Raw genomic sequence first — 24,281 nt, 5'->3', positions numbered from 1 at the left:
AAAAAAAAAAAAAAAAAAAAAAAACTAAAATTAGTAAAATGTCAGGCATGGAAAAAAAAAAAAGATTGATTCACCAAGATGCAATTATCATTTAAAAGTGCTTGATTGAGGTACTGATGTTCAGTGATTTATTCTGCATACCATATACATAATTAAAGTAGTGTGCTGGAGTAATTTATCAATCTCGTGGAGGCTTGGAGGGGTGAGGAAGAGAGAGAAAGAAGTGCGGTCTGTTTGTTTTATTAAAAAGGCTCCGAGGTCTAGTCCCGCCTCCCCCCCCCTTTTTTTTCTTTTTTTAATTTTTTGCAAGAGTGAAACTGATGATTTCTCCAGCTCGCAAAGAAGAGTTAACGGTTTGGAATTGTGCGGGAGAGAAACGGAAAGGGGGCAAGGGAAAAAAAATAAAATAAAAAGACAGAGGGAGCCAACCAAGGCCAGGAGGGGAAAAAAAGCAAATAGAGGATAAAGAAGGAGGCAAGAGGCATTGCATCGGGCGCGCGGCTGAGAACCCCAGCCTGTGCGCCCCCTGCTCCCTGCCACCCCCGCCGCCTGCCCCCCTCCCAATCTCCTTGCACCACGCCCCCCACCCCCCGCCTTTTTTACGCGAGCTTTCAAAGGCTGCTAGCGGTTCTCTTTCCTATTCGTCTTCTGTCACTTCCTTCCTGGACACAGTTTTTTTCTGGACGAGTCTGGTTACTTTTAACCCGGCCGGCCGCTGAGAGCCACTTTCTCCTCCTCCTTCTTCTCCTCCTCCTCCTCCTTCTTCTCCTTTTCCACCACCTCCTCTTCCTCCTCCTCCTCCTCCTCCTCTTCTTCCTCCTCCACCTCCTCCAAGCGGCCTGTGAGCGCGCGAATGCGCCGTCCCGCGCGCGCCTCCCCCGCGCGCGCTCTCCAAGCGCGCACACGCACACACACACATCGTCTCCAGCTCTCTCTGCTCTCGCTCTGCTCGCAGTCAGACACTTAAGCACACGCGTACACCCAGACATCTCCGGGCTGCTTTTGGATTGATTTGGAAGGTTCTGTGTGGGTCGTCGCGGCTGCACGTTTGAATTAGGTGGAGAAGCACTTCCAGGCTGGACGAAGTCAAAAGATCATTGTTATTTTTTTTCTTCTTCTTCTTGTCTCTCTCTTTCTCCTTTAAGAAAGGAAAATTTTCACCCCCAAGGACTAATCTGATCTGGTCTTCCTTCATGTAAGTACCTCTGACATTTTTTTCCCCCCAGGAAATAGAAATAGCCTGGTTATTGTCTCTGAAAAATATGTACTAAGATATTCCATGACACCGGGGCTATATCCTTGTGCCTTTTGGAAAGCTGGAAGTTTCAGGCTAGTGGTGCCTTTTTTTGCATTCGTTTCCTTGTTTGTTGATCCAAGTAACTTTTCAGATAGTCCTCTCCGTTTGACATCAGCTTTTGAGGTCCGCTCCTGACTCCTTCTTTCTTGTCATTATCAGTTTGTTTAAAGTTTCATGAAGTTAGTTCACTTCGTTAGCATGTTTGATATGGTGTGGCGCGTGGAGCCTGGTGAAATCTAATATTTCACAGTATGTACTATGACCTTGAAGCACATGCCATAAGATTTAGCAGTTTACTGTGGAAAGATGCTCTTGGGAGTGCCCCCCCCTTCTCCCCAAGACTCCGATTTGCTTTGAATTGTGCTTCTGAACCACCCAATATTCAGATTAGTTTGAGCTAACACATGGCTGTCTGTCTGGGTACGTATACTTTTGTGCATCTCCTTTTCTTCCCCAAAGTGATGGCTTGATAGAAGACTTTTTTAATTGGTTTGGACACACACACACACACACACACACACACACACACACACACACACACAGATTCTGGCCATGCAATAGATCACATTGGATGTCAGTTTAGGACGCAGTTGTTTAGGTCAAGTCAAATGCATAGCTGTTTAAAAATCAGCTTAAATTGCCTCTGTGAGGGCTTTGGTTGAAAGTTATCAAACTCTGTGATAAAGTTTGTCACAAGGGATTATACCTAAAACATGGCACAGTGTTTATTGTTTTATTAAAGATTATGCAAGTACTTAAAATTCATACTCATTTTCTTCTTCCCAGAATATGGCCATTAAAGGAAACTTGACATCTGAAATGTTTCTGACTATTCTCTGTCCAGTAGCTAGCATTTTGGGGAAAACCATTTTCTTTACATTCAGGAATGTCTTTTGTATAAAATACCTTTATATGTAAATGCTGACAATATAATGAGTAGAAGCAGGCTCTCTGCCAGTTCTTTAACCGGTTCTCAGTAGATAATTGCTTTGACACAAAGTGCATTTTACTATTGTAAATCTGATACTACCTCTAATCGTAACTGTCTTGTGAAACAGTGACTACTTATATTTTCTAAGTGTTATGAAAGGAACTCCAGCCACCTCATTATTCCAGTCAAAAAGTGACCAACCTCTTTTTCACTGGCACCTTGCAATGGAATTGTGGTTATGAAGTAAAGATGTTTATGTAGAGTATAATAACTCCAATCCCTAGTGACTTGGTAGGACATGGAAAAGTGACCACCTGTGAACCCCGTTTCACCTCTGTTGCAGACTAAATTTTAACTTTAAATGGATTAACAATTTCCAGTAGGAAACTGAAATATTTTATTTAAAATTTTGAAAGAATGTCAGTATGAGCTAGCATCTGAAAAGCGTTCACTATGTACCAGTATGGCAGGGCAGTTTTTTGTTTGTTGGTTTCTCCATCAGATAAATATAATGCAATTCATAAGCCACAGTACTATATTTCAGTGTATACCTGAATTTGTTCAATTAAAAGAGGTAGTTCTAAAGCAAGTGGACTCAGAACTTGACAGGTAAAAATAAGATGTACCTGTGTAATATCCTGTCTCCAGAAGAAAAACTACTTCCGAAATCTCTCATTCTAGTGATGATAGGAGAATGCATTTGATTTTCTATATCCAACTCCTGCCTCAATTCTAAGCGTATCATCAAAAAAAGTTTAAACTTAATGTTTGTTTAAAATATAACCCCCCAGTCAACTAAAGAGACAATAGATGGCGTTTAATCTGTTAGTTTTACTAAACTTAGTAAAAATCTGTTTCTTACCAATGTCATTCTCATAACTTCAGAATATTGAAGCCATATTTTCCAGCCTTCTTACTAAAGTCAGCTTTTACTTGTCTCATTAATTACATTATGTATATTCTGAATATTGTGCATGTATATGGAACATGTTAAAAGACAATATTAAAGATAAGAATTTTATGAAATAGCAATTTGTTTCCTAAGTTTGAATAACAGTTGAGCACTTCATAATATAAAAAGTCAATCTCCCACCTTTTCTGAGCTGTTCATACTTTAAAGTATGCATTCCTCTAATTAACTTCTCAAAGTAGAAGCTCAGAAACATTAAATATATGATATTTAATCAACAAGGACTTACCGTATTTTGCCTCATTTCTTCTTTGTAAAGATACTCAGTTTTCAAAATTTGGGGGAAATGGGTCATTTCAGTAGGGAGAAACACTATTTGATGTTCTAAAATTGAATTCTAATGAACCATCATATTTTATGATTTTCAAGTTTCTATGAATTTCTTTCTTGATTGTCATTCGACCAAATCATAAATTGAATAATATTTCACTCATATATTCCTGATAAGTAATTAATTACATTTAAATTTCTTTTAAATAACTGAGTTAGATAGCTCTCCAGCATGTTAATATTATATTTCAGGACTTTCTTTATTTATTATACTGTATTTTGTGGTTTTATTTCTCAACTATACATGCGGTGTATTTGAGTCTTTAAAATCTCAGAAAATGACAAAAATGGGGAAATCTCTATGCCGCAACATTTAAACTTGTATACCAGCAACAAGAAAATAGTTATTAAATAGAGAATCAAGAATATGATTCAAATGACATGGTTGGATTTCCTATACAATTAAAGGTCAGAGTGTGGACTTTATAGAAATCATTGAAAAAGTTCCATTTTTTTTTAAACAAGCACATGCTCAGAGAAAATGTCAGACAAGTCAATGTCTAAAACATATAAAAACGTATATGCTTTTTTTTTATACATGTATTGATTTTTCTGGACACAAAGGAAAGATTGAATTACTGCTGTTGAATCTATGTGCTACATACATGTGGAAGGGGAGGTGATTAGGAACCCCCATCCTCAGCACTGTACCTTGCTAACTCTAAAGATTGCTTAGACTGCCTTGTGCTCTGTGAAGCCTGTGTGTTCACCGAGCTCTGTCATTTTTAGGAAATCAAACCAGATTACAGAAGTGATTCATAAAACCAGAAGCGACAATATCGCCTGTGCACCTTTACAAAAGGCGGATTACACAGTTCACATGTTATTTTGATAGGTCAGAGATAAAAGCTGCTTGTTGAGGAATGACAAGACACTCCAATTTCAAATGATTGTCAGATAAGTGCACCACAACCCTGTTGCTTCATCTTTATGAAGAGCCATTCAAACGGGAAATCTCAAGTTTTCAAATGACAGTCTTTCACTAGTGAAGTAAGAGAAAGAGAAAAAGCCTTTTTTTTATTCATTACCTCTGTTTTAAGTTCTGTCACAGAATCTAGACACCAAGTTCTGTACTCTTATGATAAGCAATTATAATAAAGCTTAATAAACAGACTGAAGCATTTTTAGAGGTAGTAAGAGCACAAAAATATGCAGGAAATAAAATGTACTTGTATATATGATGTTAAGTAAGTAATGCATAGTAGTCAATAGTTATTCTCTCACAAAATATATTTTCTTAAAAAGCACATTAATATAATCATGGACCATGTATTACAAATATATCAAGTTGATTTTGATACATTGTCTCCGGTCAGATGATTTTAAATAGAGAGATAAATCTATTTTGTATACATTGTACAGAAATCATTTTTTACAGAAAATACAGTGTTTTGAGAATTTATTAAAGAGAATTAAGTTCTTGATTTACCTAATAACATTTGGAAAGCCCCAACTTCCTACGGATACAACTTTGCAATAATTTCTTGCTTCTTTAAAAATTGAGGTCCTTTTCTACCCAACTGATGCCTCCTAGTGTTTCACACAATAAAACACTAATGAGTCACTCATAAATGTAAACATTGTATTTTCATTGCCTACTTTTTCTATTGATACATAAAATTCATATTTATGTATTTAATTTTCTGTGCGTGATTATGAGGTATGAAATTCTAGTGAATGAGATGTTTCATCTGAGTGGATTTATGGCACATACTTTCAGGTTTTCTTTGATCATAACAATATCGTACAAGTTTTAGTAAGTTTTATTACCTTCAGTTCCAGTTTATATATTCACTATCAATTAGTCACTTTTATGCCAAGTAAAAGACTTAGGCAGAATAGCAAAGCTTTCATCTTGCAGGCCTGGGAATTACATAGCTGAGTTTCTCTGTGAATGCCGGATGCACATATTAGTGGTGCTAACCATTCCATTTAAATACTAAGTGTTTTTTTTTAAAGATGAAATGTTGATGCTCTTTGTCTTTACACTTCAAATGTTGCTGTAAAAGTAGAATGAAGTAAAAGGCTTAAGAAATATGAAAGTAAATATCTATGCACAAATTCCTGCACATAGAGAATATAAATCAAATCCTGTCTTGAAATGTATGATTCTCCATAGTAGAAAGAAGACTTGTTGAATGTAGGTTTTCATGCCTGACAAATAGACTTAATGAAGTAGAAGTTAATGAATACCAACTTCGGTGTGAGTTTTCTCTCTTTAAGGTGTAAAGTGAAGATGGTCAATATTCTTGCATCTCTGTGTTTTCAAAAAGCTTTCTGACTGGTCATATTTACAAAAGTTAAGACTTGGTTTTCTGAATAGTTTTTTTTTAAATATTTATAGAAGGGGTCACAGGTTTAAAAGATACACTGAAAGAATATATTTATGGGCCTCTGCCTCAGTTCTTACAATATCTCTGGGCATGAGACATTCATGAACCAGCACAGAACAGGTGTTCTGAGCATCCAAATGTAACTCCTAGTTTGAATATAGTTCATATGTATTACTTAGAAATGTGTCATTTAGTTCTCTTGATTAAAAGCACAGCCCTTAAACTATTTGGTTTTCATTTAAGATTTTCTAGTTTGGTCAATACTATGCTATTATAATTCTCTGCATGTTGGATCCATTTCAAAGAATGTAAGGGGGTGTGTTTCTTGGTTCAAGGAAGCAAACATGTAGAAAGGGGTGGACCTTTCCCACAAGAGCCACATTTCTTCCCTTGGAGAATTGAAGCAAATATGCAGTGTGTAAGTGAATAATAGCATGAGAAAAAAGCAGAATTTCTAATGCTCTTCTGTAGTTGGTGAGCAAGAGAAACTCAGTTTTTTTTTTCACCACTTACTGATAACCTTTCTTGTGCTAAATGTGGAAAAGAGTGTATGAAAGTTTTGTAAATTAATGACTTAAAAAGTGAGCAAGAATTAATTTTGGCCTTGCTGAAATCAAGAATTCAACAGTAGCTACCTTATTTTAAATATATAGTGAGACACAAAGATATTAGTATGCTTTACTTTTAGTAGATAGCATTGATGTTCTTATTTAGTTGTTTTTGTCTGTATACATAAAACAATTTTGTCATAAAGTACATTTAACAATATGATTATAAAAGAGTATCTGATTTGGCATTGTCTTACCTTTTTGTAATCTTTAAACTTTTAACTATTTATATATGTATATATATGTATATATATATATATATATATATATATAAAATCGCCATGTTCCTATTCAGCCTGGTTGTTATGTGATACTTCTTATATAAGTGCATTTTGGGGTTTCAGGTGATTATATGAGTAGCATGTTTTGTCATCACCATAATGCCAGTTGAATACTGTCATGCTATTGCCAAAGATAAGTCTTTATTTGTTAATAACACATAGTGTAAGCAAAGTTTATGGTACACACAAAGATAATCTTTTGAGGGCATTACAAAGGAAACTGGTGACATTAAAAAGCATAAAAATCACAAACATATTAAAGGCAGATTTTTTCAGGCATCATTACTCTTTAATAATGCACATATTGTAGACTTTATTAATTCTTAATGTTGTAAATTTGAAATGAATGAAGCAATGCTGTTTATCCTGCAAGTGGTTGCAATCCAAGTTAGAATGACAGTGCAAATCTGCAAATAAGAATTTAAATAAAATAGCTTAAACTTGTTTAGAGTTTGGAGAAGCTGATCTTAGAAGCAATTCCTGATGAAAACCTGCTTTTTCCAAATAGCATCATCTTGATCACAGTCTCTTTTTTTTTCCCTCTGTTTTGTGATTGATAAGATGTATTTGAAGAATTCATAGAAATTGTTCTCTGAAATTATAAATTCTAGCATATTGACTCAGAATAGCGGGAGATACACTTTTTTTTTTTTAGGTAAAATGAAAGTTTTTTTTTTTAAACAACTAAATATCCTCCTTCCTTCCCTCCCCCATGGCTATAATTCCTTTTTTCAGCAATATAGAATGATAGCAAGAAAATGCATCTTATCCCAAAATTGAAGATAAGCAGCTTTGGTGTAGATATGCTTGTTTATTTGCAAAATCAGAAAATAGATTCACTAATGTAAATAAATGGAGACAGACAAGGAAATTAGTCTACTACATAAGAGAGTAAACATGACTTTTTTTAAGCCATGTAATTAATTGTTGACCACGCATAAGGTGTACAACCAAGGCTTATTATGGAAAGCAAGTATTATTGCTTAATGTAACATGAGGGATTGGGATTTCTTTAAAGTAATTTTGAAGATGTGATTATTTAGCAGAAATATTCACTGGAGCATTTTATTTTTAGAAATCATGGCACACAAGGAAGCCTTTATAGGACCCACTACCTAATTGCAGTCAAAAATTCTCTTTAATGAATGAACTCATACAAATACACACTTCGAAACAGAAGGACATATACTTTAAGAAGTTAATGTTCTTATATTTTAAATTTTTTTGCCATAGTTTTTTATATTTGAACAAAAAGATGTGTCGAAGCTAATGTTTTAAGTTCTATCCCTCATGTAGGTGTACTGTAAAGGTACCATTTAACTCTAGTGGCTTTGTGGATAGAAGTTTGAGGAGAGTAAAAAGAAGAGGATTAAAAAAAAACATGATTCCAGTTACTATAGTTTCAGCTCCTTCTTCTTAAAAAAATAGTAATTATATTCAGCATAAAGAAAGAAAAATAAACTCTTTTTTTCCTCTTTGTAGCTTCCATAGCATCTCAGGTAAAGTGCCATTATATTTTTCTTTCTGAATATGCAGGGCAGGTACTGCCAAGCTGAGCTACAAAATGAAAACTTCCTGGCTGCAGATCAGATATAGCACCCGGTGCCACATCATAAACTTCCTCTCTTCTGTTTCAGAGTGATTTCAGCCCCAAGTAATGTCCTTTTTTCCCCCTGGAGTAGGCTAAGGAGCAAGGGCCTTCATCCCAAGCAGTCACTTTGGGAAAGGAAAAAAGCATGTTTCCCTTCTTTAACTTGAAAATTCTGCCTCTTAAATCACTAAGACATTAACAGCTAAGTGGATTCAGTATGTTTTCTCCCCCCACACCATTCCCGTATAGTAGTTTAAAATGCATAGAACAATAGGTATAAGATAGAATATGAATCTCTTACCTGCTTCCTTTCCACCCTCCCCCAGCACAAGATCCAATCAAATGTCTGTATTCTTTTTCTTGTTTTGCAGAGATTAAAAATAGAATGATTCCTTTTCAATGAAGCCTGTGCATTATAGTCCAGATATGTTAGGTCATTTTGTGATGCAAATTAACATGAGTGATTTTTGTACTTATCTCTGGAAAATAGCAATGTTCCACCACAATATGTGACTCTACAGTAATTTTTATTGAAAAACACTCACGCTTTTAATGGTTACTAGGTCAAAACACAGATTACAAAAAAGAATGCAGACTTTAGTTTTCAGATTTGGTTTATGCTCTTTATGTGAAAAGTCCACTTTCAAGTAAGTAATGTGCTTATTTCCGGGCAAAATAAACCGACTTAGGATCTACATCATAATCATTGTATGTAAAACTGTAGTCTTAAAAATAATTCCTATTGTTTGTAATATAACTCTTAAAAATTGTTTAAGCTTATGTTTATTTAGCAGTTTCTGTTGTCAACTATTACCAACACAAATTTTTTAAATTCTATTCAGAAATAATCTTAGGTGCCATGGTTCCTTTAATCAGTAACAGAATTCTCATCTTCGTGTGGTGTAGTCAAATTATTGCCATCACACATTCTAATACTAGCTTTCTCTTGTAAAAATGTATTTCTGCATAAGAGAAGTGGAAGTCCTAAGTAGAAAGTCCTAGCACAAATAAATATTTCAAACTTATTTTTAAACTGTTATTGATTTGATTATACAAAAAGTGTAAACATGATATACACTTTGTAGACATGCACCTACTAAACCGATTATTGTGTCTATAAAATTTAGCAAATCAGATTGAGTTTAATGTAATTTATTCTCTTTAAGAAAAAATAAGTAAGAAATATAGTATTAATTATATATAATATCCAGCAATTATTTTTCTGTGAAAGCCATTGTTTTCTTAAAAAAAAAAGTATTAAGAAAATGCAGCACATTTAAATGTAAAAGGTAGCTTTGAGTTTCGTCACAATGGCATATTCTTGCCATAGGTGTTATGAACAAGCTCCCACTACCCCAGCCATGTCTGGCACATTTTCAAGGCCCATTAGCAAGGGGGGAAAATGTTAGGCTTGATTTTTCCATATATTAGTATGTATATATATATATATATATATTAGTATGTATATATATTAGTATGTATATATATATATATATACACACACAAAGCAGTACATTTTGACATTGGTTTCATATACTTTGGAGATTTTAAAAACTCAGATTTAACTGAAACTGTGCTTTAATTTAAGATATGGCACTACTTTACATTACTGGCATGCTCCAAAACCATAGGATAATTAATATCAATCCTTGATAAACATATTGGACCACTGTAATGTTTCAGCTGTTAAGTATTACAGTGGATGAGTTTTTCAATAGAAAATAATTTGATACTTAAATGTTATAAAACTGTTACTGATTAAAAGGGGAATCTCTTAAAGTTTCCCATAGTGGTGATTTAATAGACTAAGAATTAAAAATATTTAAGCTGTTAATCAAAACAAGAATTTTTTCAAGGTGCCTAATTTCTATTCACAGTTGAAGAGTTATTAAGTTGTTGGGTGGTCTTTAAGTAGAGATCTTATGATCTGTTAATACAGTAGTTTTTTCTTTTGCAATTATTAATAAAAGTGTGAAAAGGTATGAATCCAAATCTAATTCAATCAGGATTATTTTTCTTATCTACATAAAAACTAGCAAACCTGGTTACTAAAATAAATATTTACTGAAAGACTACTTGAGTTAGAGCTTGAAGAAATCATTTGACTATCTTAAAGGCATCAGGTTTTCTCTTACATCAACCAAATAGTTACTTCCCACGATATTGTTAATAGATTTTTTCAGAGGACCAGAAAGACTCTCAGTTCTATGTCTAACTTTCCTGAGTTCTTCTGATTGAAATGAATCGGCAGGGTCCTTCTAGGACTGTCTTTCTTGAGTTAGAGTGAGTTCTTCATGATCAATACCACCCTCCCAACCTTACCCTTGTCCCAATTTATTACTTCACAATTGAACAAAATATTTTATTTTTACCCTATGCCTTCCATTTTCATGTATCTTGGATTCTCACCTGATTTCTCTCATTTCTTCAAAAGATTTGGTACTGTAAAAATAAATGCACATTTAACTTGACTACACATTGTGTCATTGATTGTGTTTCAGATGTTATCTTATCTCCTAACACCTGAGAGATTGATATGGTGCTTTCATAATCTAATCACTTTATGAAAGGGCTCTAAACAATTATCTTAAAACAAAAGATTGTGAATCCTGTCTTTATAAAGAACCGCTGATGGCTTTAGAATTGGTATAGGTACATCGATAGCAGAATGCACGTAATAGTGGTACAGTTTCCAAATAATAGTGATAGTTAGGACAGAATACAATTTTAAAAACCAAGTTGGGGTTTTTATGATATCCTATGAAATATTGAGCCAAAGCTCAAGGAAATGTGTAGTGATGATGAGGGTGTGGAAGGTTATAGGTCTGGAAGAACAGAGAAAATAGAACAATACACAAGAAAGGATGCAGATGAATACAGGAAAAGAAGTGACTCTTAACTAATAAACTTAAATTGAGATCTCATTGTTATACTTATTATCATTTATCTGATTATGCATGTAGACAAACAATTCATATGCAATAGTGATAGTTGATCGTTAAAAGGGGCAATCAACAGATTCAAAATTTAGCCTCTCTTTTATCTAAAATTGGAGGAAAAACCTCAGTTTCAGCATCTGTTAATGGGGCTAATAATACCGCCTGTTTTAGACTTTTAAACTAGATGTATAAAATATATATACAATGTATAAAAGTAATCAGGAACTAATGAATTATTATCAGAGCATTATACTTTTAATAGTTTTATCTTCCTACTAATGATTATTTAGAAACTTTGCTGGGATCATTTTTTTAAAATTTTACCAGTAATTCTTTGATAACATTAAAATCGGGTCACTTTCAGGGCAAGTTTCTCATTCTATCTGAAGCAATGCAAGGACAAGGCTAATGATTGCTAAGTATAAAATATATCTTTCTTCAAGAAAATGAAATTCTTTAATAGATAGGATATTATTAAAAGTAATACTGGTTTTAAAAATGAAAACAAACAAAATCTAAATTCTAAATTCTAAATCATGAATTTTAAGAGTCATTTACTAGAAGGTCTGAATTCCAAATACTTATTTTTAATAGTCTTTTCTTTGGAGGACTTGCTGATACAGATTTATTGGATGACTTTATTAGTGAAAACTCCTCACTATGAATTCTTAATATATTTCCTTAGCATTGATACTTTTTACTTTTGATGGTACATCGATTTTTTTTTATTTTTATTTTTATTTGTTTTTAAAAGGTAGGAATACTTATTGGAAAATAAGGGATAAAAGAGAAGGAACTTCCCATATGGTGTTAAACTTAACGTGGGACTAAGTTTAATATTTTTTAATTTTTTTCTTATCATGGTATAATTTTGATTGTAGATGGAAATAAAATTTATCCATGCAGAATGGGCATTATCTTATTCATCTTTATGTTCCTTCAGAGTCAATTCTTATATCTAAACTCTTGGGAGTCTAAATCTTTTATTAAAGTAATGAATCGTATTTAGACATAAAGGTAAAATACACTTTTATTTGAAAGTTAAAATAATTAAATGACACTCTTTTTAATAGGCTTTAAGGATTGTTTGTTTTAATTACTGTTTATCAGCTTTGAGATGATGGGTGAATTAACTTTACTAATTTGGACACTTCTCTTCATCTGAGAGTACAGTAAAGTAATAAAGAAAATGCTTAATTTTGCCGATGATTTCACCTTTTGATAACATAGATATATGGGGATGAAAATAGGAATATTTCTAGTGTAAGAGTCTATTTACTACTTTTGGATCAGCTTTTATAGTCACTTAATTTTGTGGAGAAATTCATCTGTTTGGGTGACAAGTTATGTTGATGAGACCTGTTCCATTTAGACAGCCTGTGGAGATCTATCCACCTGAAATTATTCTCACTCTCTTGAATAATGCCCCTCTAGTGTGCACCTTGCATTTCGGCTTTCTTTTCTAACTCTGTTTTAATGGTTGGCTAAAGAGTGCTCAGTGCAAGGAATACTTGCAGAGTGGACTTCCCTATGGTAAAACAGCATGGACAGCTCCCAACACTGCAATCAAGGATGCCTCTAAAAGCTTTAATTTAAAAATAATAATAATAATAATAAGTCTGCGTGAAGATGATGGAGCCCTCTAAGGCACATGGGCTTAGAGAATTATTCCCATCTGCACCCCCTCCCCCTGCTTACTAGCCCTTTCCAGGGTTATGATTACTGGAAAATGGCTGTTAATCACCAGATTTTTTTTTGACTGCAGCTGCTTCAGTCAGACTACTAATCTATTAAACAACTTCATCTCCAGTTTAAAATTTGCATTGTATACTGTATAGAATAAATTTTCATTGTAATCACAGCATCCCAGAGAACTTCTTGATAGGATTTATAGATGCACACATGTTTTTATGTATGGACTTCTTATATTGAGCCAACTGTTTAAACAATGCTATGGTTGATCAGCAGAAAATAAAATATTGTAGCACTATTGAGTGCAAGCAGCATTGGCAATAGTCACATTTGCAGAATATTCGACAATGGCATCTTTAGCACTTGGCAATATAATATCTGCACAATTCAACACTTAACCCAGATATTTAAAATTGGACCCGAATCTCAAGGGGTTTTGGAGGTTAAGCATTCTTTTACCATACAGTAGTGAAGAGATTTGGCCTCTTTATCTACCTTAATGCGTATTGTTTTCCATAGTTTGAAGAAATAATACAATACCTATATCAATATTTAATGATGAAAGGAAAAAGCAGCTCAAACATTCAAAAGATCCTTTTAAAGCATTCTTACAAGTAAAGTTGACAGGCTTCGAGAGGTGGTTGGATAAAGTTCATCATGTTGGAAAAAATGTTTCAATTAAAGTTGAGCACTTTCTCTTCCAGGTCTTTTTTTCTTCATTTTTTATTTACTGTGCCAAGGTATCCATGTGCATTTTTCCACTGTCATCTGGCTCATTCCCAGCAGATGCACACAATCTGTTCTGCTGTCACTAACAGGGTTCGGTTTATGAAAAGAATGTGTCAGAACATGCCACTATAGTCACTTTTACAGTTTTTTTTAAGAGTAACTGAGAATATATGCATTGCCCTAGTTTTATTGTACTCAGCCCTAAAGAGATTTCTAAGAAACTTTTATAATATTGATAGGCCAAAGGTTTCTTCCAATCTTTTTTTTTTTTTTTTTTACCAAATCTGTATCTTCCTGAAAGTTCACAAGCATTTTAAGTTGAATAAAATATATGGTACATAAATATAAAAGCAGCTTTATTTTTACAAGAATGTTTCAGGTACGCCAAGGAATTTTTTTGAAAAATAGGTTTCCAATTAGTGAATTAACTGCATAATCATTATTCTATTGTGTGCTAAAGTCAACCTCCTTTTCTACTCAAATTAAAGCTTTATTTAGAAAACAATGTAATAGACTTAGGGTATAGTTAAAAATACCACCCTAAGTATTTGAATATCAAAATGTTAAACCAAAAGCATTAAAACTATCAAACTCAAATCTATTCCTGCAGAGACATTTATTAAATTATACTTTCTCAAAATACTACAAAGTTCCTTGTAGTTCACGATCTAAAATGTCTGAATTTACTGTTTATTAGTATCCTACTTTCTAGCTACTGTTCCTAAAAATTCAGGAGTTTTTTGGTCTTCTTCATAGAGAATAATTTCTATGATCCTTAATAAAACTTAACAGTTTTAGCAGTATCTGCATTGTTTTCCAAAATGGTGCACTTAGTAAGTTAGAAGAATTTGAGATTTAAAAATTCTACATATGTATGGTAGGTACAGACCTTGCAGATATATAAAATGTATGTATATGTATCATGAATAGATAATGGACTTGTTTACATTTCATTACACATCATGGTATTTAAACATTTCCCAAAAGGTATTTAAATGTATATAAGTGCTAATTTAAAATTAAAAAAACAAAAACCTTGATGTGAAGAGCAGCTCATGATACAAGAAACTTAAAACATTTTACCATAAGTTTTAACATGAGTTAGAAATGAGTATTATCAAGCTAAATTGATGTATTATCACTTATATAAATATAAGATTCAGGCTTGCTCTTCGAGCCTGTTTTCTTCCTTGAACACATGTCTCGCTTATCTCTGTTTCTTTCCTTGTCTACTTCCACTCTGGAGAAAATGGTTTCTCTCTCTCTCTCTTTTTTTTTTTTTTTTTTTTTGGGTTTTTGGGCCACACCCAGCGGTGCTCAAGGGTTACTCCTGGCAGTCTGCTCAGAAATAGCTCCTGGCAGGCACGGGACTGCCTGGGATTCGAACCAACCACCTTAGGTCCTGGATCGGCTGCTTGCAAGGCAAACAACGCTGTGCTATCTCTCCAGGCCCATGGTTTCTCTCTTAAGCATACATTATTTCCCATCTTTCCCCTCACAATCTTTCTAAATACATTTCAATAAAAAAACTGTTAAGCTTCACACATAAATTAATTAAAACAGTGTCATATGAATTAAAACTATTACATTCTACATAAAGAAAAGTATGAAATATATTTTGGGGGAGCCATATCTGATTGTGCTCAGTAGTTACTCCTGGCTCTGCTTTTAGAGATCACTTGGGTGGGGCTAAGGGAACCATATGGTGTGCTGGAGATCAAACCTGTGTCAACTTTGTGTAAGTCAAGTGTTTACCCACACCTCTTCAGTCCCAGTGAAATATATTTTAAGCCACAATTTCTATAATAAATTTTTCTAAATATAAAATTGATAGATTCTCACATAAGACAACTGACTTAATCTATAAATTAAGTGAAGTTTTGGAAACATCTTAATATACTTTTAAGAAATTATTTACTTAGAACTTATGGACTCTTGTCACATAACAATTACTCAATTCTATCTCAGGTTGCATTACATGGTTGGGGTAAATTTTCAGAATAACTAGAAGAAAAAAGAAGTCCTCATAAATTACATTTCAGATATGGCAATGTAGAGGCTGGAGACACAATACAGCAGGTAGAGCATTTCCTTCTATGCGACCTTTATGGGTTCACTCATTGCGAATCCATATGGTCCTCTGAGCCCACCAGGATTGACACCTAAACTCAGAGCCAGGAGTAACCAACCCCTGAAGACTATCAGGTGTGGCCCCCCCAAAATAACTAATAAAAACAGATATGGAACTATATACCTATTATATATTGTCTTTGTAATGTTTGTAATGATGAGAACATGGATCATATATTTAAAATAGGTCATAAAGGACAATTCTGTGTATCTTATTTTTCTACCAACATTTTAATTTTTCCATGACTTGACTTATCAGAATTACTTTGACTTTTGATTTGCGTGTTGGTACTGAATTGCTTAATTTTTACAATCCTCAGTGTTTTTTCTCTTGGTCTAAAAAGACAGTCCCAAAGACCAGAGTTCTGACTCAAGTGATTGAGTACATGCCTACCACATGACTTCACTAAAACTCCTAGATGTGTCCCTGACACCCTGCTCTGATTATGACTCAAAAGAGTCATAGGTAGTTGAAGTGAAAAGAAAATTTGGTGGAAAAGTGTTATTTCTCTCATTGTTTGTTCCCCTCTGAACCATTACTGGTTGGGTTCGGGTAGAATTAACAGCTAGGTAACTACCTGAGAAATTTTGCTAACAGCTGACAGCGTCAAGAAGTTACACAAGAGAGGGGAACAACAAGGATCTTTCCTTTCTCTTGATTTGGAGGCAAAACTCCATAGGTAAATTTATTTTATACTTATACTAAGTGACTAATCCTATGACTAATCCTTAAAGTCCTTTATCACTCCAAGTGTAAATACAATTCTAAATTTCACTGGGGGTTAAGCTTACTCTTCTTAGTGAGAGTCACAGAACTTGTAAAAATACCCTATAAATGCTTTTAAATACCAGATCTTCTAAAAAAAAAGATAGACTTAAAATATATATGTTTAGTAATGCCTTATAAAATATTTTTTCTAAATTTTTTAATTGTATAAAGACTCATTTTGAAATTTAGTTTCCCTGGCCCTCTATGATAGAAACTAAGATATGAACTTTATTTTTGTATCCCAAAAATATTTAAAATTTTTGCCAATTGCCTCAAATTTCTAGCATGAGGAAATATCACTCTGTGTCTGCGAGGTAATCCTTGTTTTACGTTTGCTTAGTCATAGACCTTTTTGGAGTAAAAACAGATCATTTTTGTAGCACTGTCCCAAAATATGTTTTATTCATAGACTGAAAGAACCCATCCAAGAGTCTTACAGCACGCGTAATGATAGTTTGGACTATACTGACCAGAAGGTTCTTTGCTCAGCCTGCTTTAGAGAATTTAAAGACAGTTGTATCGTTTCTCCATCTGCATCAACATATGTTGACCAGTTGGTTTTCACATCTTGTTGGCTTGGTGGTTGGAAATAAAACTGATCTTCTATAAATACAATTGATAATTTCAACTATGACTTAGGAATTCTTTTACTTTAATCGAAGATCACCTCTCAAGATGTCTCTAATAAGTTTAATTCAGTGATATGTGAAAAAAATGTCATTAATTTGAAATGTATTATAAGTTTGAGGTAATAAAATCATGGCTAATAATGGCTTACCTTTTATCTGTTTGTTGTTTCATCGTTTATTAGGATAATGTCCTAAGAGGATGGAACTTAGTGATAGTAACTCTATTCTTCAATTGACTTTAACAAAATACAGATAAAAACTATTACTATTCCCTTTGCAGATGAAAAAGTTGAAAAACCCACATGTCTAAAGATATTCACTTTGTTATTGGCAAGGCCAAAACTTCAGATAGTAAAACTATTATTTTCACTAAACCTAAATTTTATATGTTATATGTAAACAGCTAGAGCAAAAAAATGACTCACCTATCAAAATTGAATTTTATGTTGCATCTTTGGGAAAGTTTTTAGTAATCCTAGGATGACCCAGATGCCATTTGTATAATAAGTTAACTTATTTCTTTTAAGAAAAGTGAATTAGGGCCCAGAGAGATAGCACAACGGTGTTTGCCTTGCAAGCAGTCGATCCAGGACCAAAGGTGGTTGGTTAGAATCCCGGTGTCCCATATGGTCCCCCGTGCCTGCCAGGAGCTATTTCTGAGCAGACAACCAGGAGTAACCCCTGAGCAACACTGGGTGAGGCCCAAAAACCAAAAAAAGAAAAAGAAAAAGAAAAAAAAGTGAATTAATTTTTGATCTATGAAATAATTACCTATTAACCTAAAAGAAAAAGTATAGTTTATATAGTTTATTGGTTATAAAATACTTTTTTTATTTTGATTTTTGGGTCACATCGGGCAGCACTTAGGGGTTACTCCTGGCAGACTTGGGGGACCATATGGGATGCTGGGATTTAAACCATCATCCTTCTGCGTCTAAGGCAAATGCTCTACCACTGTGCCATCTCTCCGGCCCTTGATACATCTTTTTATAGCAAATGTTTTGTGGGGTTTATTTTGTTTGTTTGTTTTAGTTTTGGGGTCACACTCAGCAGCGCTCAAGGGTTACTCCTGACTCTGTGCTCAGAAATCACTCCTGACAGGCAAGGGGGACCATAGGGGATGCCGGAATTTGAACCACCAGTCTGTTCGTGGTCTGCTGCATGCAAGGCAAATGCCCTACTGCTGTGCTATCTCTCCGGCCTTTTTTTGTTTGTTGGTTTGGTTTGGTTTGGTTTGGTTTTTGGGTCATCCCGGCGGCGCTCAGGGGTTACTCCAGGCTCTACACTCAGAAATCGCTCCTGGCAGGCTCTGGGGAACCATATGGAATGCCGGGATTCGAACCACCATCCTTCTGCATGCAAGGCAACACCTTACCTGCGTGCTATCTCTCCGGCCCCTCTCTGGCCCTTTTTACAGCAAATGTTTTATCACTGTTTTGAAAATAAATTGTCCATTGTCAATATTTCACTTAGGATTGGGTCACATCTGCCAGTGCTCAGGGATTACTACTGGCTCTGTAGTCAGGTATCACTAATGATCTTGACCAGGTCATTGATATTACCTAAGGGGTTGATATTGGTATGCAGCTATGGGAACAGAATTAGAGTGAACCACTGCAATATCTCTCCAGCCCTGATCATACCTTTAATATGTTTTTAATTTTATTGTTTGCTTTTTTGTTTTGGGGATGGACATAGCATTTTCCAGAACTTATTCCTGCTTCTGTGCTTAGGGATCATTCTGGACAGAGAATTGTGATCCCAAGGATTGCTTGCCTGCTGACTATGCCTCTGGCCCCTTGAATTTATCTTTATTTATCTTACTTATTTTTATGTCATCTCTGTATAAGTAACTCAATTTGTTTCCCATCTCCAAAGCATATTTCATATTAACTTTTAGGAACTGTAGAATTTTACATAGTTTTAATCTAAGAATGTAAGCCATATGACAGAGTTTCAAGTAAATATTAATAAATTTCAGGAGTTATCTAATTGTATTGATTAAGTGAGATATTCCAGAGAATTTAAATTCAAGCACGGTTTCTTTCTCTTTATATTTAAATGAAAAATAAATAGATAAACCTGAAAACCAGAGACTAGTATAAAATAAATCTGTATGTACAAGTTAGAATAAAATAAATTAATTGAATATCTAAAAATTTAAAGCTATTCATCAAATTACATGACTTAGTCTTTAACCACATTTTTCTGTGTTAAGTAAAAGACTTTATTATTATTATTATTATTTTTATTATTATTATTTTTATTGTTATTTTGGTTTTGGGGCCACATCCAGTGACGCTGAAAGGTTACTCCTGGCTATGGGCTCAGAAATCTCTCCTGGCTTGGGGACCATATGAGATGCCGCGGGGAAAAGAACCCAGGTTTGTCCTAGGTCAGCTGTGTGCAAGGCAAATGCCATTCCGTTGTGCTTTCGCTCCAGCCTCAGTAAAAGACATTTTAAAAAGAAAGGGTAACAGAATTTTTACTGTGGAAAATATGAATTTTCTTTTTCCAATAAACAGTTTAGTTTTCTTGTGTGTTTTTTGTTCCTATCATTATGCTCTTGATTAGAAGTAGGGATGGCTTAAGTTTAAACAAAACTCAGGTTTCTGAATTAACAAATGTATATGCTTTGGACATCATAATTAATGATTACCATATCTTTAACATAAAATATTCGTGTCAAATTTACACAGTGAATTTTCGTACCTGTAGTTAGTTTTGTATTATTTCACTGTTGAGAAATGCTGAAGTGGACTACTGAGCAAACAATGCAATATTCTGTTTCCAACGAATTTAAAATATTTTATTCGAAATGTGATTTTGTGGGCCTTGGCAATTAGCAAAGAGGTTAGGACTCTTGTCTTGCATGTGGCCATCCTGGGTTCAATTCCCAATATTCCATATAGTCTTCTGAATTTGCTAGGAGTGATTCCTGATTAACCTCTGAGAATTGCCGAGTGTGGCCCCCAATATAAATAAGTATATAAAATATGAGTTGGAGATTCCCGTATTCAATGTGTAGTTTGGAATTATTTGGTTAGTTACAATGATAAATGACTTCCATGTTGATGTGTAGCGGCTATTGGTTTTGGGAATACTTCAAGTTTTGTGTGGTAAAAGTGGCACCAGTGATGCTCAGTGTTCATTTCTTTCTTTATAACCCTAAACCACAGAGGCAAGTTATGTGTACTCCCTAATGTGATTTTGACTAGAGTCATTAGAATTCCATCTTTGGAGTCTTCCAGCAGTCAAACACACTCTTAAGACTCTATAAAGCCCCTGATTTATATTTAGTATCTTTTTGAGTTCTAAATATACAAGAAACAAGTATTTACTATACAGGCCTGGATAATCCAAGAACTGATGATGGCATAGCTATTGAATAATTGTTTAAAGGATATTTATATAAAGTTATTAATATTTTCAGAGGAGGATTATGATGACATGCTAAAACTGCATTTCAAAAGCCTTCTCAGAAATTTTGATTTGGTCCAAAATCTAAAATCAGTTAGAAATTTTCCAGAAACAGAGTCAATTCAAAAACTGTAGGCTGTAATAGATCTCTTTATAAGTTGTGACTGGGTTTTATGTCTGAAGCAGTGGGTGGCCTCTATGCAGAGACTTTTGTTTGGTTTTGGGAACACACCCAGTAATGGCTGGCTCACAGTACCATATGGGTGTCAGGGATTGAACCCATGTTAGAGGCATTCAAACAATTGCTCCACCTGCTCTCTCTGGACCCCGTGCAGTGGCTTTAAAACACTGTTTTTAGTCCTGGTTCTAAAGGAGACTGCTTAAAAATACTGATGCCTCCATCACTCCTCTAGTTTCAGAATAAACTGGCCTGCTCTGTGGGCACTGCCTTTTCACAGTGTACTTGGGGTGACTTGACGATAAAGTTTGAGTGCAGAATCGCTGTCTAGAGGACAAGATTAAATCTTGTACATTCATTTTGAAAGTTAAACAGAGAAGCAATTTGAAAACTTTCAACTAATTCACTGGTTGTTTTTTTTTGTTTGTTTGTTTGGTTTTGTTTTTTGTTTTTTGTTTTTGGGCCACACCCGGCGGTGCTCAGGGGTTACTCCTGGCTGTCTGCTCAGAAATAGCTCCTGGCAGGCGCGGGGGACCATACGGGACACCAGGATTCGAACCAACCACCTTTGGTCCTGGATCGGCTGCTTGCAAGGCAAAAGCCTCTGTGCTATCTCTCTGGGCCTAATTCACTGTGTTTTTAATGGTAGACACTTGGTAGTTATTGGGAATATAAAAGAGACTTCAAAATCATAGTTGGGGAACAGAAGTGATATAACATAGCAGGTAGGGCATTTGCTTTGCATAAGGCCAACCTGGGTTCGATACCCAGCATCCCATATGGTCCCCCTTGGCCTCCTGGAAGTGATTTCTGAGTGCAAAGCCAGGAATAATACTGAGCACCGCTGTACTCAAATTAAATTAATTGATTAATTAATTAATAATAAAAATAAAATAAAATCTGTGTTGAGAATTCAGTGAGATGGATAATATGAATATGCCATATGAAATTATAAATGTGGGACCGGAGAGATAGCATGGAGGTAAGGCATTTACCTTTCATGCAGAAGGTCATCGGTTCGAATCCCGGCATCCCAGATAGTCCCCCATGCCTGCCAGGGGCAATTTCTGAGCACGGAGCCAGGAAAAAACCCTGAGCAGTGCCGGGTGTGACCCAAAAACCACAAAAAAAAAGTATAAATGTGATGTGATAAATGCTGAACTACAGGCATGTTTAAGGTACATCCAATACTAAAGTGATGGAATATTCAACATCTGGAATGCTCCCTGCTCAGCCCAATCTACATATCCAAGGTGAGTTTTAAAGGATGAGTTAAATCCTGGTACCATTCTGGAAAAGTTTTTTTTTTTTATTCTTTGTAAAAGCATAACAGACTATGTGTTACTTATGTGGTAAACCATAGTCTTAATTTTGCCTCCCTTTTTGAAGAAGCTGCCCAGAGCTTTTCAGAGTACCATATGTTCTGTCAAAATTGGGGAGATCTAATGATGTTAGAGTGCTCCCAGAAATGGGAGGACCTAGTTAAATTTGCTGTTCTCTGCTATAATAGGAAAACCTCACAGATCTGGATCAGACGTAACTTGGAGGACTCGCTCCTCCTTCACACCCACTTACACCCTATTTCCTACACACAGCTGAAAGGAAGGACGGCTTGATCCAGGTCCTCCCCTGCAATTCCTTGTTTTGACAAGGGATGCAGAACAAGCTCTGAATGAGGGAGAAGAGCACCAACACTGACATACCACTGCAAGAATACTTAATAGACTCAGCTTCTCTCGCCTACAAAAGTTGATTTTGAAAAATGTTAAGTGGTATCTCTTTTTTAATTTTTCTCTTTAAAATAAACACCTTCAAGGTGTTTAAATAAAAAAAATTAAAAAAAATAAACACCTAAATAGAAAATGTACTTAAGGAATATTATACCCTTAGGAGAATATTTTAAGTGTACTCTAATGAAAGGGAATAAATCTGTAAGACATAGCAAATTGTGTCCTTAAAAATACACAGTATCCTGGGGCTGGAGAGATAGCATGGAGGTAAGGCGTTTGCCTTTCATGCAGAAGGTCATTGGTTCGAATCCCGGCGTTCCATATGGTCCCCCGTGCCTGCCAGGAGCAATTTCTGAGCATGAAGCCAGGAGTAACCCCTGAGCACTGCCGGGTGTGACCCAAAAACCAAAAAAAAAAAAAAAAAAAAAAAAAAAAAATACACAGTATCCAAAAAATAGACGTTGTCTTTGTCATCATGTATACAACATACACACACGTCACTGCACACACATAAATAGACACCAGTTATGTGCGTGTATTAGAAGAAAGAAAAAAGGCAAGGCATAACAAGAAAATATTCTAGTTTCTGTAAGTTACATGTAGTAGTGTTCTTTATTTCATAGCAAGCCTAACTATAAAATGAGCCACTTCCAGTTTTATGTCAGGGGAATTAGATGGTGGTCTTAGCTATATAGAGGAATAAATTCCAAACGATTAGGCAGCCTTTCCATTCTAGCTACTAGATTTTACTTCCATAAACCAAACCGGATTTTTCATGAAATCTGCCCAGTGTCAAATTGGGAATGAGAAAAGCAACCTGGGATACACAGCTAGGTTGTATCATTTTCCAGTGCCTGGAATAGAGAAGTAATTTAGTTTTAAAAGGCTGAGAACTTAAAGTTCATGGATTAATTTTTTTGGATGTCATAAAATGTAGTAAATTTATTGCAAATAGATAATACATTTACATCACACATGCAATTAGAAAATTATCACCTTCGGTAAATTTAAGCATATAGCATTGAATTCAATTAGTGAATTATCAGTGATTTACAAGTCAGTAAATATCATAAGGTGAAATTTATTTTAATATAACTGGAACCCCTCCAAGTATTCAATATGATCCAAGTGTAAATGAGTGATTTTAAACTCTTCCAAGCCCACTGTGCTGGTTTTGCGAGAAAAAAAAAAGTGCATATTTATCAGAATATATTCTACTGCAAAAAGGTAGAATTTCCTCTGATCACACCTCTTAAACCTACTGAAAGTTGGCAAGATTATTCAGAATAGTTTTTTTCTCTCACAGCCAGTGATGGCTAAAACGTTCTTTGATAGCAATCAACTCATAAATGGTAGACTAGTAGATTTCAAGAATATACTAAAGCCATGGAAGATAGTGCTACAGCGCACCTGTTTTTTTAATGTTATATTTCTAAGAGTTCAGTATAGTGGATATCAGATACAACTTCACATTTTATATCTTAGAGAACTTTTTTTTCCTGAAGAAGTGCTCAGTAGTGCTCAAAACTTAAACTTGGCTCTGTACTCAGACTTCACTCGTGGCCAGTCTCGGGGAATCAGATGTATTGCAGTGGGTCAAACTCAGGTTAGCAGACTGAACAGCAAGTACCCTGCTTTCTGTATATTGTATTTTTACAGTAAAAAGAGAGCTTTATACAAACAGAAGTATCCCAAATAATTCAAATGTGCAGCCAAGGTTAGGA

At 34.7% G+C, this 24,281-nt stretch overlaps 1 protein-coding gene across 3 annotated transcripts in view; it reads left to right on the top strand.

Annotated features, from left to right (window-relative positions):
• Positions 1–1,094: 1,094 nt before the first annotated feature.
• The window catches only part of MEF2C (myocyte enhancer factor 2C), a 167,836-nt gene continuing 144,649 nt past the window's right edge, over positions 1,095–24,281 (top strand). For 2 of the 3 annotated variants that reach the window (XM_049769136.1, XM_049769135.1), the window contains exon 1: positions 1,101–1,195. The gene's annotated coding sequence lies outside the window, so the exon portion shown is untranslated. Of the gene's footprint in view, positions 1,196–24,281 lie in introns of all 3 variants that reach the window. The other variant, XM_049769137.1, reaches the window with a different exon arrangement.

The sequence above is a fragment of the Suncus etruscus genome, chromosome 2, assembly GCF_024139225.1.
Source record: "Suncus etruscus isolate mSunEtr1 chromosome 2, mSunEtr1.pri.cur, whole genome shotgun sequence".
Taxonomy (NCBI): Eukaryota; Metazoa; Chordata; class Mammalia; order Eulipotyphla; family Soricidae; genus Suncus; species Suncus etruscus.
The sequence above is the reverse complement of the archived record's forward strand: the minus strand, read 5'-3'. Positions and strand labels throughout refer to the sequence as shown.